Source organism: Pleurodeles waltl, chromosome 12 (assembly GCF_031143425.1).
Source record: "Pleurodeles waltl isolate 20211129_DDA chromosome 12, aPleWal1.hap1.20221129, whole genome shotgun sequence".
In the NCBI taxonomy this organism is placed as follows: Eukaryota; Metazoa; Chordata; class Amphibia; order Caudata; family Salamandridae; genus Pleurodeles; species Pleurodeles waltl.
In genome coordinates this window covers 518228565-518244953 of record NC_090451.1, presented here as the reverse complement: position 1 = coordinate 518244953, position 16389 = coordinate 518228565, and the positions used below count along the sequence as shown (strand labels likewise).

General features: G+C 45.6%; 1 protein-coding gene across 7 annotated transcripts in view; it reads left to right on the top strand.

Moving 5' to 3' along the window:
- NDRG4 (NDRG family member 4) overlaps positions 1-16389 on the top strand; it is a 637307-nt gene that overhangs the window by 158637 nt on the left and 462281 nt on the right. Inside the window, exon 1 of one of the 7 annotated variants that reach the window (XM_069217402.1) lies at positions 1201-1288. The exons of the other annotated variants lie outside the window; for them this stretch is intronic. The gene's annotated coding sequence lies outside the window, so the exon portion shown is untranslated. Of the gene's footprint in view, positions 1-1200; positions 1289-16389 lie in introns of those variants that run through there. 7 annotated transcript variants of the gene reach the window in all.

Here is a 16389-nt window from a genome sequence, read left to right as displayed (position 1 = left end):
ATAGCTAGAGAGCAACAGAGTGGTAAACAATGGCGCAAGCCGTGATTTACCATTCAGGGTTCTCAGTGGTGACTCTTATTTTATGGAGCTGTAGTAACACTGATGACATGAGTATGCAGCTGTTTTTGATTTGCAGAAGAGTCGAGGAACTTCTCATGTTGATGGGTTTCTTGTTCCAGATCCTCGAAGTGTAGTCGGAGAAGGCTTGTTTCTGTTTTTCCCTGGTTGGCAGGATTTTGTTTCTAATCTGGCATTGTCTTGGCATATGATCTGGCTCTGTCTACCTGAGGTTGTTCATAATTCGGTATCTCTGATTGGTTAGGAGTGCCGGTTGTGGCGGTGCTGCATATGGTACAGGCAAGTTGAAGGTGATGTGGCCTTGTAGGAGGAGTTAGTGTAGTTTCACCGGGGCTAGAGTGATCTGCTGTTTTCCTTGGGCGAGGGCTCTTGAGAGAATAGTCAAAGTGTGAGAAGAAAACACGATCTTGGCATTCTGAAGGTTCAATTCAGAACCAGATTTAAGTTTATGAATGGCTAGAATAAAAAAATATTTGCTCCACTACGTATATCATAGGAAGGTGCAAGCTGAAATATAACCTAATATGTTTTAACTGCAAGTTTCTGCCACTGATTGTACAGCTCCTTGGACCATCACAGTAACAGCCTTAGATTTTTTTGTTTAGACTAAAATTATAATTCAGTACTTAGCAGTATTTATTGTTACTTTCGGTTTTATAAGGATGAAAACAACAGCCATTTCTTCATTTTCTGGAAGTGGATGACCAGTCCAGGACTGGATTCATGTGTACAGAAACAATGCTGAACCACTTTGCACTTAAGAACGTATCGTCCTCTGTGATGTCTGCTAGTTTACATACTTCAGTAGAATCTATCCAAAAGTGGAATCAAATTATGGTTGCAGACATTGCATGTTGTTTACAGTCAGTGAAGTGATGATGGAAGTGAGGCATAACTTTCATAGACATGAGAGCTTATCTCACATTGTCGAATTCATGGCATTTAGAACTGGGAGAAAATCCAGCGCCTCTGGATTGTGTCTGCTGAGGCATGGCAAAAAGGAACTGAGGTCACTGGCTCTCAGGCGCCACTTACACAGCTATGTCACTTCTGTGGAATCATGTGACTCCTGCGGGCACATCCCAGTGCCGCTGACCATTCATGCTATTCATTCCTGAAAATATAATGTGATCTGTGCGTTGCTTGGGAAGGGGTTCATCTAACAAGTCTTTGTGAGCTCCTGTATCCACCAGAAAGAACGTTATCAAGGGTAAGTTACTTGTTCCTTTGATTCTCTTATTGATACAGGTCTTCATTCTCACATCTATTAATGGATGTGTTGCCTGGATGCATCTGTGGCATTAGAAGATTCCGATTAGTTTCAGCCTCACTGACAGTTTTACAGGCTAACGTGTGCAGTATTTAGTACTTCGTTTGCAGCAGTGAAAGTGGCTGCTATCATCTGACTATCTGTTACTGCATCCTAGCATTTCTTTCTTGGTTCTTTTGCCCCCTATAGGCCCACTCTGACGTAATTCTCTGCAGTGCTTTGGTTAGTGCTTAGCCCCGGTGTTACATATAGGTCCCAGCACCAGTGTTTGCTTACAGGAGACGTCAGTGCTGTTGAAAAGATTCTGTGCGTTCCCCAAACAAGAAATAGTTCCCTACTTACATATTAACCCTAAAATAACACCAATGATTCCATAATAGTGGGTAGAGTTGGATATGTATTTAGCAAATTTGATATTCTGAGTGGATGTGGCATTGGAATTATTATATATATAAATACACACACATATATATATATATATATATATATATATATATATATATATATATATATATATATATATAGTACTTGTGTTATTAGGTTGTCAGGTCAGTTTCCATAGGAAGAGAGATTTTTGGTGCCATTTGATGAATCTGCACAGATCTTCCCAAAAAAAAGGTCAGCCACCGTATCTCCTTTCTGGTAAGTTGTGTGCCAAGGGGCTAACAAAAGGGGAGGGAGGCTCCCATAACATTGATTTCCAATATTAATTTCCATTGGTAACTTTGCTGTCTAATACAGAAAAAAAGCAGTTGAACAGAATTACACCAAATTTGGCAAAAAGTTAGAACTTTATTCTTCAGGTGTTTTGATATAACTCTGTTCAGCCTTTTTTAGGAAATTTGTGTTTAAAAAAGTGCTCAGGTTCGGTATGAAGGGGTTAAAAACTTAATACATCTGGACAGTTTGTCCTGGGGGATTTCTGCGGTACCATAAATTAACAGGGGAGCTTTCTCTCCCATCGACTCTTTTGATACACTGGGACAATTGCTGGTCCTGCTGTACAAAGTAATCTGATTGGCTAGCCTCAACCCAGAGAAAAATGTTGAGACTGCCATTGCAGGACTCGGCGAGCCTGTGTCTTGAAGTTGTAGAAAAAAATGACATCTAAGGATGAAGGGTTGGGACACAGCACCCCATGACACTTGCAGCCGGGTCCCACGGGGAGCCTTCCAGGTTTACACAATTGTCATTAAAAAAAAAAAAATCATGCTGCGGGTACTGCAATACTCCTGCAGGATATATTCCGACAGATGCAATTGATCACTTCATCATTTATTTGGGTTCTTCAGGCTTAAACATCCATTGAGCATAATTGATTCCAATAAAGAGCAAGAGACTGTCAATTCAAATTTCGATCCTGGCGATATGGCATTATCAGTCAATCAATGAAAACTGTTGAAGAATCCGTGAGAAAGCAGGCAGTCCTCGTACATAGAAGTTAAAAAAATAATTATATCCAGCTTTTCACAAGTTGTATACAATAAAAATCATTCCTCTGGTAGACAGTTATCTCAGTCTTTATATCAGATTAATAATATGTCTCCATAAGTGTGTTTAGGTAACTTAGAGTGTTGAATAGATGAACTCCAGCGACGAGCAGTAGGATTAGCCTGTAAATAGGACATGAGCCATCTTGTTTTTGCCTTCTGCACAACGATTTGAGCGCTTATTGGATTGTGCCAGTTTCAGAAAGTACAATCTGTACAACACGATGCTCCCTTTGCATTTTCTCTTGGCAGATAAGTGTCATCATGTTACAAATTCAGTGTCTATTTGCATATGGCACTGAAAGTACAAAATGGAAATTAATCTATTTTGCGATGTTTGATATGTTAATAACATTTATCTCTGTATCTGATGGCTAGGTGGCATATGGGGACAAGGATCCCAACTGCTCCTCCTGTTAACCCAAAAATGTATTTATCTGCACCTCACATTTGTCTTCCACTGAGGATTGAGGCCTGTATTCTTGCCTTAGCCCTTCTAGATTTGTCTTCGTATAGTTCAATCCTTTCCTCCTACACCCACAGGCCTGGACTGAGGAACCACAAGCAGCCAATCCCTCTTCTCCCTTAGTCGCTCTTTCCACCCACCCTCTCCTCCTCTCTAACTTCTCCCTTTCTGGCCGCTTTCCCTCCTCCCTCACCCTCTTCCTCCTGAAGCCCCCTGAGCTGCTGCGATTAACCCCGAGGAGTTGGATAAAGTGCCAGACGCTCCAGCAGGGGCCCTGGGCTTTCAGAACCGGCGTCCAAGGGCCCATCCCACCAGGGGAATGCCGGTGGAACAAAAGGCCAGCCGGGCCCTGTGCCTGACCCACATCGCTGCTGGCAGGATTTGTGACCCGGTGCCAGCAATACTGGGCACTCTGGACTCTGTTTTTATTAAATGGGCACCTGTGCCCAAGCCCCAATGCTCCATTGTCCGTGGGCTTGCCACCAGGACCTCCCTGTCCCCCTCTGTGGTCTGTGTGTTTGCCCCCAGCCACCCCGGGGCACTCGTTGTTATCTGCCTGTCTCAACCCACCCCCTCCTGCCCACTCTCCCTTGTCTCTATGTTTGCCCCTCGGCTGGCTCTGCCTTGTGCTTGCCCCAGCCCGTGCCGCTCACCCACCGTTGTCCTTGTGCTTGCCCCAGCCCGTGCCGCTCACCCACCGTTGTCCTTGTGCTTGCCCCACCCCCTCACACACCGTTGTCTGTCTGCTTGCCCCACCACCTCACACACCGTTGTCTCTCTGCTTGCCCCAGCCCCTCACACACCGTTGTCCGTCTGCTTGCCCCAGCCCCTCACACACCGTTGTCCGTCTGCTTGCCCAGCCCCAGCCCCTCACCCACCGTTGTCCGTCTACTTGCCCCAGCCCCTGCCGCTCACCCACTGTTGTCCGTCTGCTTGCCCCGGCCCCTCACCCACCGTTGTCCGTCTGCTTGCCCCAGCCCCTGCCGCTCACCCACTGTTGTCCGTCTGCTTGCCCCGGCCCCTCACCCACCGTTGTCCGTCTGCTTGCCCTGGCCCCTCACCCACTGTTGTCCGTCTGCTTGCCCCGGCTCCTCACCCACCGTTGTCCGTCTGCTTGCCCTGGCCCCTCACCCACCGTTGTCCGTCTGCTTGCCCTGGCCCCTCACCCACTGTTGTCCGTCTGCTTGCCCCGGCCCCTCACCCACCGTTGTCCGTCTGCTTGCCCTGGCCCCTCACCCACCGTTGTACGTCTGCTTGCCCCTGCCCGTGCCGCTCACCCACCATTGTCCTGGTGCTTGCCCCAGCCCAAACCACCAACCCACCCTCTGTTGTCGGTGCCACATCCCCTCCCGTCTGTGCTCACCCTGCACCCTCATCACTCCCCCTCCCTTGCTGCCTCGTGCGAGCATCAGGCTACACATAAAAAGAACAAGCTAGGATGCGCTAATTATCTTTTTTAAGCATTAGGACTGCTCACGTCACTCCATAGCGATTTGTTTTTATTAGTTTTAGCCATCCTGCGTGCGAGGCGCACTGCTGTACAGCGTGGCTACAAAACATTGCCAAGGCCAGCAGCTCTGGTAGTCGAGCCCTGTCGACGTTGCCGATGCTTGTTAAATAATTATTGTAAGTGAATAATGCATCATCATTGCCTGCGCGCACTGTACGCGGTGTGATTAGCAGAGACTGTTCCATTTACTCCCGCCGGGCACCTCCAGGGCAGGGTACTGCTGGGTACTAGATTGGAACTGCAGTATTTTGTATAGAGCCGTGCCACCTCTGGGGCTGGCAGGACTCATGAAGGGGCAGTTCGGCAGCGCATGACTGGCCTAACGGACCCCCCAGTACTGGTCTGTGCAGGAGCATCCGCACACTCTGCAGCGGGGTGGGGCCAGTTCTTCATGGCGGGGGTAAATACAGTTTACACGAGTCTCTCGTTGTTTGAGCAGAGTCCAGTGTTTATCACTGTGAGGAGGATTAATGTGAGAAAATGGCGGTTGAGTGAGAGGTAACAATTACCTAAGGCAAGTAACCAGAACAGGAGAGAGTGAGGCCTGAGCGCTAACATCATTTTACTTCCCAAAGCACTCCCCATACACTTAGGAAAGGCCATAGTTCAGGCCAAGGGTGACCACCTTCCCTCAGGTTATTGCTGCCACTATTTCCAGTCCTGGGTGTTCTTGTGTTAACCGATGCATTCTGGGTGTTGTAGTCTTCTTTTCCTTCCATTGCGCTAGCACACCTGCAAGCAGTGGCTTGTAGGTGAATAGTTAAGGAGTGGAGGCAGCGCCTGTGAGGACCAGGAGCGGCCTTTGCAATAATTTGCCACCACGAGTGAGTACCACAGGCCGACTCACTCACCACAAGTTAGCGCTGCCCCGGGCGGTGGTGGGGAAGAGGGTAGGAAGGGTAAAACCGACTTCCACAGAGAGACCCCAAACGGATGCCCCTAAGTGAATGGATTATGAGACCACATCATACGACTGTCTCAGCTCTGCAAGAAGTAGATTTGCAATTTGTGTTTTTTATCAAAAGATTTACACGATGGGCCTTCCTCGCAGCAGAAGCGATGCAGTCAGAACTGTTTCCCAATTCAGACAGAGCTGGTACAGACCCTGATGGTCAATAACACATGCCACCTAACTAGCTACCCGAACCCCGTGCCCCTCCTCTTGGAAGCGCCCAAAGCCATGTTGGTCAGATACCTCAAGTGCACGCTTCCCATCCGGCCAAGAACCCGTACATTTAAAGGTCCACCATCTTTAGAGCCTTGCCTTGGCAGGGGTGCCTGCGCTCCCATTCAGTGTGTGCCACCTACCACCACACAGTGCCATGGTTCTGTAAACGCGCCCTGCCCACTTGCCACAATCCAGTGCTTTGAGACTCAGCCCCTTCAGGCAACTGTTATGAACATAGAAGTGGTCTATACAAAAAAGTGGATACATATTTGCTTTTCCCTGCGGTTGCATTATAAAGTGGCGATGTTAAATTAGTAAATTAAACATGCATACTCAGATGCAATAGGACACTTGCAACAATAGTTTGAGCTTCATTGAACGAGTCTTCCAAGCGTTGTGGAGGGCGTTTCCTCTTACTGCGCTAGGCATATGTCTTCACAGGGGATGATAATGTTACTTGGCCTCATTAGCATCACAAAGGACCGCGGTGCTGTGTTACCAGCTACAATAGCTCTGTGCGAGAAGGGCGGCCTACTGACTCCACCTGAAAGGACACCACTTTTCCTGACCTGATGGAAATGTAGATTTTTATTTTTTATTTTTTGCTAAAGACATCCAGAGACCACCCCCTTACTCTACACAACCAGGAATTACGAGAAGGTGTCCCTCCCACTATGGGGATGCACTTATTACTACATTTGAAGGGATAGTTGTGCAAGCACGTGCGAAGCCATTTTGAATTGAAGAGTCACTTAAATGGCTTTAAAAACACGAATCACGTGTTTGTAAGTGTAGAATGCACACTCTATACTGAACATCAATTATGAAGGCAATTCAGTCCAAAATATGTCTCATGTTTTTGCGTTCCCATATAGTCCCTGATAAAGAGATTTACGTTATTTATCGCACCTGATAAAAGGCAGTACCCCCGGTTCGGAATTACTTGGGCCTGATATATTTCACTTATCATAAGTATTGTCCTAAAAATGGGGAATAACGTGCAGATTAGTTTTTTTTTTTCTGTGCCGAAATCCGTATGACCTGGTGCATCCATGAAATGGAAAAATAAAAGTGCAGGTACTCTGTTACAGAGTACCTGCTTGTTTCTTTATCTTGAGAGGTGAAGGTTTTCTCACTCTCCAAATAAAAAAGTGCCAGTATTCCGTACCGGACAGTACCGGCCCATTTAAAGCACTATTAATGCATCATTTCTTGAAATTGAAAAATAGAAGTGCAGGTACTCTGTACCAGAGTACCCGCTTGTTTCCGAGAAGTGCTGGTACTGTCTATTTAAAAGTATGACGTTTTTCTGGAGAAGTGCAGGTACTCTCCCTCTCAAAATTAAAAAAAGTGCCGGTACTCAGTACCGGACAGTACCGGCCCATTTAAAGTACTGCTGTGCATACTGAACTTTTCCCCCCAAGCACAGTTCGGCAGGCTTGGCCTGCTGACATCTAACAGGAATGCATAGGTTATCAGACCGCTTCGCACCGCTTGTTCATGCAAATGAACCGCAGCTATCCCTCCCACTTCTAACCGGGGCTTTAGAGTGGTCTGAGCACAGCTTTTCCGGCGAGACTCTGCCTTCCGGGAGGGGCCGATCCTGATTGGCTTGTGGGCGGCCCGCTTCTTAACGGCCAAGGCAATGAACGAATAATGGAGTGGAAAGCACTGGGGGTAATTCAGATTAGTGCAAGCATTTCCTCCTTCATCCTTTCTCTTTCTCAAATAAATGTTTAGCAAGTATAGCTCAGTTACCGAAGTAAACACAGTGCTTGCCGGAACAGTTGCCAAACGGACGTCTTGTTGACGCAGAGTGATAACGAGATGGAGTGAAATGTCACCTGGAGCAATTACCATTCGCCTGGATTAATTCAAATATTCCCTTTATCGCATGTTCTTTCTCTCAAATAAATGCTTAACGAGCATTGTTCGAAAATAATGGTCTGGTAAACATACTTTGTGAGTAACTGTTGTTCAAATGCAAGTTATGTAAGAATCTTCCAAGTAACTGAAGTGTGCACACTCAAGCATCATTGTTCTGTGCGTCTGTCACTTAAAAATAAACCATGATATCATTTTCTGTCTTGTTCATATGCTCTTTGCTGTGCTTATGGTAACTGCCTTGTTGACCCAGCTGTTCAAATAATGTACCCTTCCTAAATATTTAAAAACTTTCGAATTATTTGTTATTAGTTGGAGGCTCCTATTTCCTTAAAGTGAATCAGAACATTTTTGTAATATTTTTCTCAATCGCAAACCACCTTGGGAGATCCCAAGCTCCCATGTAAAGTGTTATCCTTAAAGTGTGCAAGTTGTCTCTAAATTTTTCGTAACGAAATATTTTGAGAGGGAATCATCTACCCTCATACAACTATTCTTCCAATTTACCCACCTTTGACCAGTGTAACTAGCGTATTGTTCTTACAAATGCATCATTTTGCTACTAAATTTCCCAACAAATCATTGGGAAGAACCCTAAAACTCTGCTGTGAGCTAGACTTTACATTCTATCAAATAATGACCAGTAGTACTGTCCTAATGTGTTTACAGGGGCACGAATTGTCAGTTTCTTGTCCCTTGACTCCACCTGATCACCCATGACAGGTTGAGCTCATCCCGAAGAACAGTATAATGGTACATATAACACACTGAAGCCACTCAGCGGTTCCAGCTACTCATGTGATGCAGATTCCTGTGAGAGGTGTGCTTCACCCCTGTAACAGTATACATGTAACACAAAAAACCTAGAACTTTTTCTAAGATCCATCTGAATACTTGCGTGAAGGGCCTGGATCATTTTCTGGAAGATTGGTCCTTTCTGGCGTCAGCCCTGCACTTGATGCTGCGCAGAGCTCTTACCACTTCTGCAAAGCTCCTCAGCACGAGCTTCTGCAAGCTCTGTCTCACCTGATGAAGACAGACCTGTGGAGTCAGAGCCTGCGGCCACTGTCTGCTGCTATGAGAAAAGCTCTGGAAATGATGCAGAAGACGAAAGGGCACCTGAAGCCTCCCAGAGTACCTGATGATCTCACATTGAGAAGCCGCTGCTTAGAAGCATCTTCTCCCGCCTCAGGCTTTTCGTTCTTCCTAAACTTTCTTCAGTCAAGCAACCCGACTGTCGATCTCGCCTTCTGGCACACTTGTCAGATGAAGTCTTTAGATGCCTCTCTTCTGAAGCGAGAACTCTATAAAACGTAAATGTATTCAGTGAACTAAATCCCTTGGCCCAGTCAGACTGTGCTGTCTCATGATGTGGCCTCACTATGCCACCCAACATTCTGAAAAGACCTGCATCATTTTGTACAGGGTGTAATGATTCCCCATTCTACTGCATTGATTCCCGTAGACTTCCATGTTAACTGCTGCTCTCATTGCTTTTCATCGCAACAGGTGAACTTACTTTTATCTTCTTTGCCTTTACCGATTTTCCTGAAAGCTTCTGGCAGTTAGCTAATTTAGCTAGCCAGATTTCTTTTTAATGGACTTGATTTTGACTCTTCGTTCTTTAGTTAATTTCAATTCAATTCAGAAATCTTTAATTGCATACCAGAGGGATACGAAAAAGCAAGATAGGACAATATAACAATAAAATATGATGAATACAACCATTCTTCATAATCCATAAAGAGGGTGCTTTTTCAAATACAGTCAATCATACGTCTCCCAGAATGGAAGGCTTATTAAAAAAAAAAATAGATCTCCTCTATACATACCGTTTGTAAGAGTCTACGAACATATCTATATTGAGCACCCTTGTGCTTACTAAGGAGTGGTAAAACTTATCCTTAGCAAAAGTCAAATATAATTGACAAAAAATAAATAAAATGAAGCAAAGTTTGCTCTGAGGTATGGCCGCTTGGACTGACCTCCAGAGGTTCATCATTAGTAGAACCCAAAGGAAAACGAGGAAGGTTGTGAACTCTGACTGCCAGAACCGGAACAAATGGGACCTTTCCCATCTTTCCATTTTCCAGGGTAGGTAGGGCTCAGTACCAAAAGTGTTTTTTAAATTTACATAATTATACACTGAGTGTGTATGTCATTCAGTACTCTCCTTTATCACTAACCTCTTCTCAAAGAAGAGTGTTTTCACAATCCCTTTACCTCCCTTGGTAATCAAAGTTGGATAATTGAAAAGATCTGTGCGGCTATTTGCTTTCAGGGATGATTCAACAAAAGCTTTCAATGGATAACTGAACCCTTATCTATCTGCAAGCAGTCTCTAATAATAGCCCTGTTCAAACCCGCCTCTGGGTTAGTCCATACTGAAATCCAGAATGCGATAGGAGCTAACTTGATGCGATTCTCCAAATATAGCGGTCCCAGCTCACTATGGCAAATAAAATGTGAGCTAGAGGAAGGTTGACTCAATAAACGCCTGCAGTAACAGTTCTCGTCTAGCTGTAAGTAAGGGAGTGGGGTTAGTATAACCCCAAACACTTGCACCATAGCAGGCAGTAGAGGTGCACTGGGAGTTATAAATTGATGTAAGCGAGGCCATGGCCTTACGCCCAGCCGGCCAGGGAAGACTCAAAAGCACACCTGCTGCCCTAGAGAGCTTTAGGGTACTGGCTGTAGTATAGGAACCTCAAGTCCCAGAGCTGCCAAACATTACATCCAAATAAGGGAAGCTGTCCACACTGTCTAATTACTGACCCCCACCTGCTATAAAAGGAACCCTGCATTTATTAGTTTTGCAAGCCATGACGTGGTTTGCTAAAATTAGTGGTTAAATCCAAGTTGGCCATAAATCAACAAATGAAGCCACCAACCCATGAAGAGCAATAAGCGTGCAGGCCAAGAGAACCGCATCAACAGCTTGCAATAAGGCCTAAATGGCCACATAACCTATCATGGAAACGTCTCTAATGGCATCCAATAAAAAGAAGGACAAATTATTAATATGTAAAGTAAGCAACAGTGAGACCACCATGCAGCCCTGGTGGACACCATGTCCAAGTCTAAAAATCTCAGTGAGCTCCCCATCAGGGCCAAAGTACACCCCGGCCCCCAGATTCTCATGAAGTATGTGCTAAAGATGTACCAGCGCACCATCAAGGCCCAAGTCCATCAGCATCCTCCTCAGTTTAGTGTGATTCACGCTATCAAAAGTGGTCGATAACTCCATGAACGTTAGGTACAGCGGTCAGCGCCTGGCAATAGTATATTTTTCAACAGTAAGATGAAGGCTAAGGCACTGCTCCACTGTAACCAGCTGCTCTCTGAACCCATATTGGCTCAAACGCAGCATGGAATGTTCGCAGATCCATTTCTGCAGCCAATTAAAAATAACCCTGCCAACTATTTTCATGAACTGTCTGTCAGGGATATAGAGCAGTAGCACCTGGGTTTCGACCTATAGCCCTCCTTAAATATTGGCACTATTGTTGATAGGGACCAAGACTTTATGAAGTTGCTGGGGTGCTAAAGCTCCAAATGACACTTTCTAAGATCAACTGACATCCTATCCGGCCCCGGGGATTTGGAACTTGGACTATCAAAGATAGCTATCCTCACTTCTTCGATAGAAAATAATGACTTGTGATGGGGTCTCTGCCAGTGCCCTGTAAAGGAGCCAGGTACTGGACCGTCTGCAGGAAAGCAGTAAATGTTGGACTTCACGCCATCGCCAACTGGATGGAGGCAAGGCGCCTCAAACTGAACTCAGAGAAGACCGAGATCATCATCTTCGGCTGCAACAAAGCAGCATGGGATGACTCCTGGTGGCCTGCCTCTCTGGGAGCCGACCCAACGCCCACCACCCACGCACGCAACCTCAGCTTCATACTGGACTAATCGCTCACTATGACCCAACAAGTCAACACCATCTCATCCTCATGTTTTAACCCCCTTCGCATGCTTCTCAAGACCTTCAGATGGATTCCTATTGAAACCAGAAGAATGGTCACCCACGCCCTCGTCAGCAGCAGACTGGACTACGGTAACACCCTCTACCCGGGAACGACGGCCAAGCTCCAGAGAAAACTTCAGCACATCCAGAACGCCTCAGCACGACTCATCCTCAACCTCCCCCGTCATGAACACATCTCAGCCCACCTCAGAGACCTCCACTGGCTCCCCGTCAACAAAAGGATCATCTTCAAACTCCTGATCCACGCTCACAAGGCTCTCCACGATGCCGGACCTGCCTACCTCAACGAGCGTCTCAACTTCCACATCCCAACACGCCAGCTCCGCTCCGCCAACCTTGCCCTCGCCACCGTCCCCCGCGTCCACCGTACCACAGCCGGCGGCAGATCCTTCTCCCACCTTGCCGCCAAAACCTGGAACTCCCTCCCCGTCAACCTACGTCTGACCCAGGACCTCCTGACCTTCAGGAAGTGCCTTAAGACCTGGCTCTTTGAGCAGTAGCAAACCCCCCTTCCCCCCCAAGGGTGAATAGCGTGCTTAACAAATTACTGATTGATTGATTGAGCCACTGGGATGTGTCAACAAGTTCCTGGACCAAATACCGTTCCTAAATTTAATATTGATTCAGTCATCCAGGATGTCCTTCTGTGTACGACCGACTCAGTCCACTCTCCTCACCATTAATATGTTGGAATAATTGGACAACTGAAAGCCCCTGTTTTTACAAAGCCAGTGTCAGTACTTTACGATGGAGATCATTGCAAGATTCCTCTACTTCCCTTCTCAAAGGATGAAAGCCTGCAAGAACTAAAACAAATGGGCTAGCGGAAGGGGTAAGAGTGATGGTTTCTAATCTAGGCACTGTCGTAATTTGGTTAATCTGATCCAAACTACGGCCTGTCCCATTAGAGAATTAATCTGGTCGAGAATGCCCTTTGGGACCAGCCTTCAAGGCCACAATTGAAGAACACTGTGGGTGGTCGTGAGATGCCACCACCAGGGGTGTAGCAACGTCCTGCACTCCATGCTGGCATCTTTTATCACTTGTAGCAATAGTTGTGCAGGTCGTCTCTTAAATGATCTCACCCACAGAAGGTATAGATATCGGAGCCCACACCTCCACCCTCCCTTCCTCTAACTTTTAGGTGCTGGTGTAGTGGGATAGAACACCTTAGCATTAGTGGATTGAACAAGGCTTGGGCCAGACTCCGTGAGCTTATCAGGTACATTGGTTGTAACTGAAGAGGTACCTCATCATTCCCTCTGCTGGTATCTTGGGTACATTCTCTGGGTCTTATATCCAGCGCGAACCTGCATTCTGTTAATGCAGTTTCACTGAAACTTACTCCTACAGCTCTCTCAAGCATGTTGTCAATTGTGGTGTTTCTAAATGGTGTGGCTATAACTATGCTAGCTGGTGTTCTCCTTTTCCCCATAGGGGCAACAAGTTACCCTGTAATAAGTAACTTACAGAGGGAATCAAGCAATAGCGTTTAGACAACCGACTCAACCCACGCTCTTCCAGATGTAGTTCTTTGGTTTGCTAAAAGAGCCATCCATTGAAGAGAAAAAAACATTTTTCTCCATCCAGCCCTGCTTCACTAACAATCGTAAGCACTATGAATTCCAGAATGTTCCTTTATTTGATGTCCTGTGCTTGAGTTTTGACACATATTGTGACATCGTTTAATAGATATCTCCTGGTTTGTATATTTGAGTCACTGATCGTAGCACCTAGCAGGACCTTCTAAGTGTTGAAATTGTTCCATGCTATCAGAAGGTGGTACAGGTAAACAAAACACTTGAAGACGTTTTTGGTTTACCTCTGTGAGATGTAATTGACCATGTTTTGGATGCTTAATGAATATTGACTTCTTTTTATAGGTACACTTTTAATATTTTATACCTGATTTATGATGCTAAAGCGATAGCGTAGTGTTTATATTTTTAATTATTGGTATGCATGATGCTAGATGAGTAGGATTATGGAGCGTGTATGGTACTCTATTACCTGGTTAAATATGAATATCTCCAAAAGAGGTTTCAAACATAAATAATGTAAGTTTTCATATTTTGGCTAGGTGATGCCCATTAAAAACGTATGGATAGGCATCCATTATATTGAGTCCAGTCACTCTTTCTGGGCATCCACTTTAAAAAAGATACAGGATTGAGAATCACCCTCAGTAGCATTTGGATCCCACTGGGATACAGTGGGCATGAGGAGAGTTGAATCAGAAAGACCTATTAGTATTAGCTGGTATCTATACATGTGCAGCAGAATGCATTTCCTCATCTTTCGCTCATGGCGAAGGTCAACGATTGGGGGGGTATTGAGTCACAGGGAATAATATGAAGATCATATCCTCTTTCAGCCTATTTTGATCCTAGAGAATACCTAAACAAGCCATAGCACAGCTTTTTTTAAATCTTTCTATTGAAATTTAAAATGTACTTGATGCAAACAAGAGAAGACAGAAAGAAAAAATAAACAGAAAAGTAACAAATTTGAGACAATAATGACAGAGGCCGCACAATTACATCTGCAACACATTTGAACCATTTGTGTGAGGCTTGAGGGGGATTGGGGGGTGGGACCATGGGGAAGCACCGCAGGTTAGACATGATGACCATGGGATCATAACTCCATTATTATACGCATTATTTCCCTAACGCACCTAGAGACATGAAAACATCTTCCACAGTTTATAAAATAAGACTCCACTGCTAGCTAATATAATCAAGGTGCCACATTACAGAGATATTTTCCAACCCAACACGCATACCTTAGAGATCGTATATAAGTCAGTGTGAATGCAGGTGTGTGAAAGCCACAACCATGGATCCATGTATTGAGTTGGTCCAATGTGCCGGAGGCTCCCTCGTGCAGAAAGTGTTTCCCATTGTGCTACCACCGGGTGAAGAGTACATTTTTACGGGTCTGTACGGAGTCTCAGGCATGGTGTTCTTTTAAGGTCAGCGGAGAGACTATCACTTATAAATGAGGGTGTAGTAGTAAATTTCGTTCATGGGTCGACTGTCGTTTTTGGCTTCTAGTTTGACGAGAAATGTGTTCCAAATATCGCTACCCCTCAGTGCTAGTCCCCTATATAGCAGTGCTTTTAGTACCTCCGCCTCTGCTCGTACCAGTTGTAGTAGTGAATGTAGCCATCTAGCAGTGTCCGGGGGCGCAGGCGCCTTCCAGCACATGGCAATGAGGCGTTTAAAAGTAGTAAACGCCCTGTCTATGAATCTATGGAGGTTTTGTCTCCGTGCTTCCTGTATCGTAGCCCCAGTAAACAGGATTCAGGTGTGGATGTCAAAGCATAATCTGGCATGCCAGCTATAGTCTCTGTCACCTGATTCCGGGACGACTGTAGGAGGGAGCATTCCCATACCATGTGATAGAACCTGGCCTCTCTCAGGCCGCATCTCGCACATTTAGGATCAGGCATCGGGAACATGTGTTTAATGCAAGAAGGGGACAGATAAGCTTGGGGTAAATAATTGAATTGGGTGAATCGAAGCCTGGGGTTGCGTGAAACCCCTTTTGCCCCAGCTAATGCAGACGCCCATGAGCCCTGGGTCAGAGGTTGGAGTAGTACCTCATCCCATCAGGCGTGGGTGCTTTCCACCCCCGTACAATGTGTTATGTTTAAGGCAGTGTATAATAATCTAGAGATGGCTTTACTGGTCCCTGGGTCGGACAGTAGCATTGTGAGTACTTGCTTATTGGTTCCGAGTCGCCATGCCTCCATGTATTATGTATAAGTCGCCTGATCGTGCAATATGATAGAAATAATCCTGCACGGAGTTCGTTGGATTCACTAAGTTCTTCGAACGTCTGCAGTGTACCTTCTGCAAAAAAGTTGCCCACCATGACAAGGTTAGCAGTCATCCACAAGGCCATGTCACAGTGTCTCAGCATATCCCGAGCAGCTGGTAAGCGTGCTATAGGTATTAATGGGGAACACGGTATGTTTGTAGAGGTATTGTGTATATATCTATGCCAACAAGTTCTAGCCGTATTCAATAGTAAAGATGTGCACGTGGGAGGGCATGTCCTGTCCGTCAGCCAGGTATACACATTGGGTCGCACCAAGAAAGTCCGTCATATATGCTTTATCTGGATTCTGGGACCCACTCAGCCACCGCAACAGCCATTGCAGCTGTGCTGCAGCATAGCAGAGCTCGAGATTAGGCATGCCTAGGCCTCCCTTGTCAATGGGCACTGTTAGAAATGGGGTTTCTAGATGGCAGTTGGTTTGCACCCTGTCCAAGTAGAGACCGTCACTCTAGTCAGGATAAGGGAGATACCCGCTCAGATAACCCCTGCTCACCCCCTTGGGAGCTTGGCACGAGCAGTCAGGCTTATCTCAGAAGCAATGTGTAAAGCATTTGCACATAACACACAGTGGTAAGTGAAAACACTACAAAAGGACACCACACCAGTTTTAGAAAAATAGCCAATATTTATCTATATAAAACAAGACCAGATACAATAAAAATCCAACATGCAGTAATACAAATTTG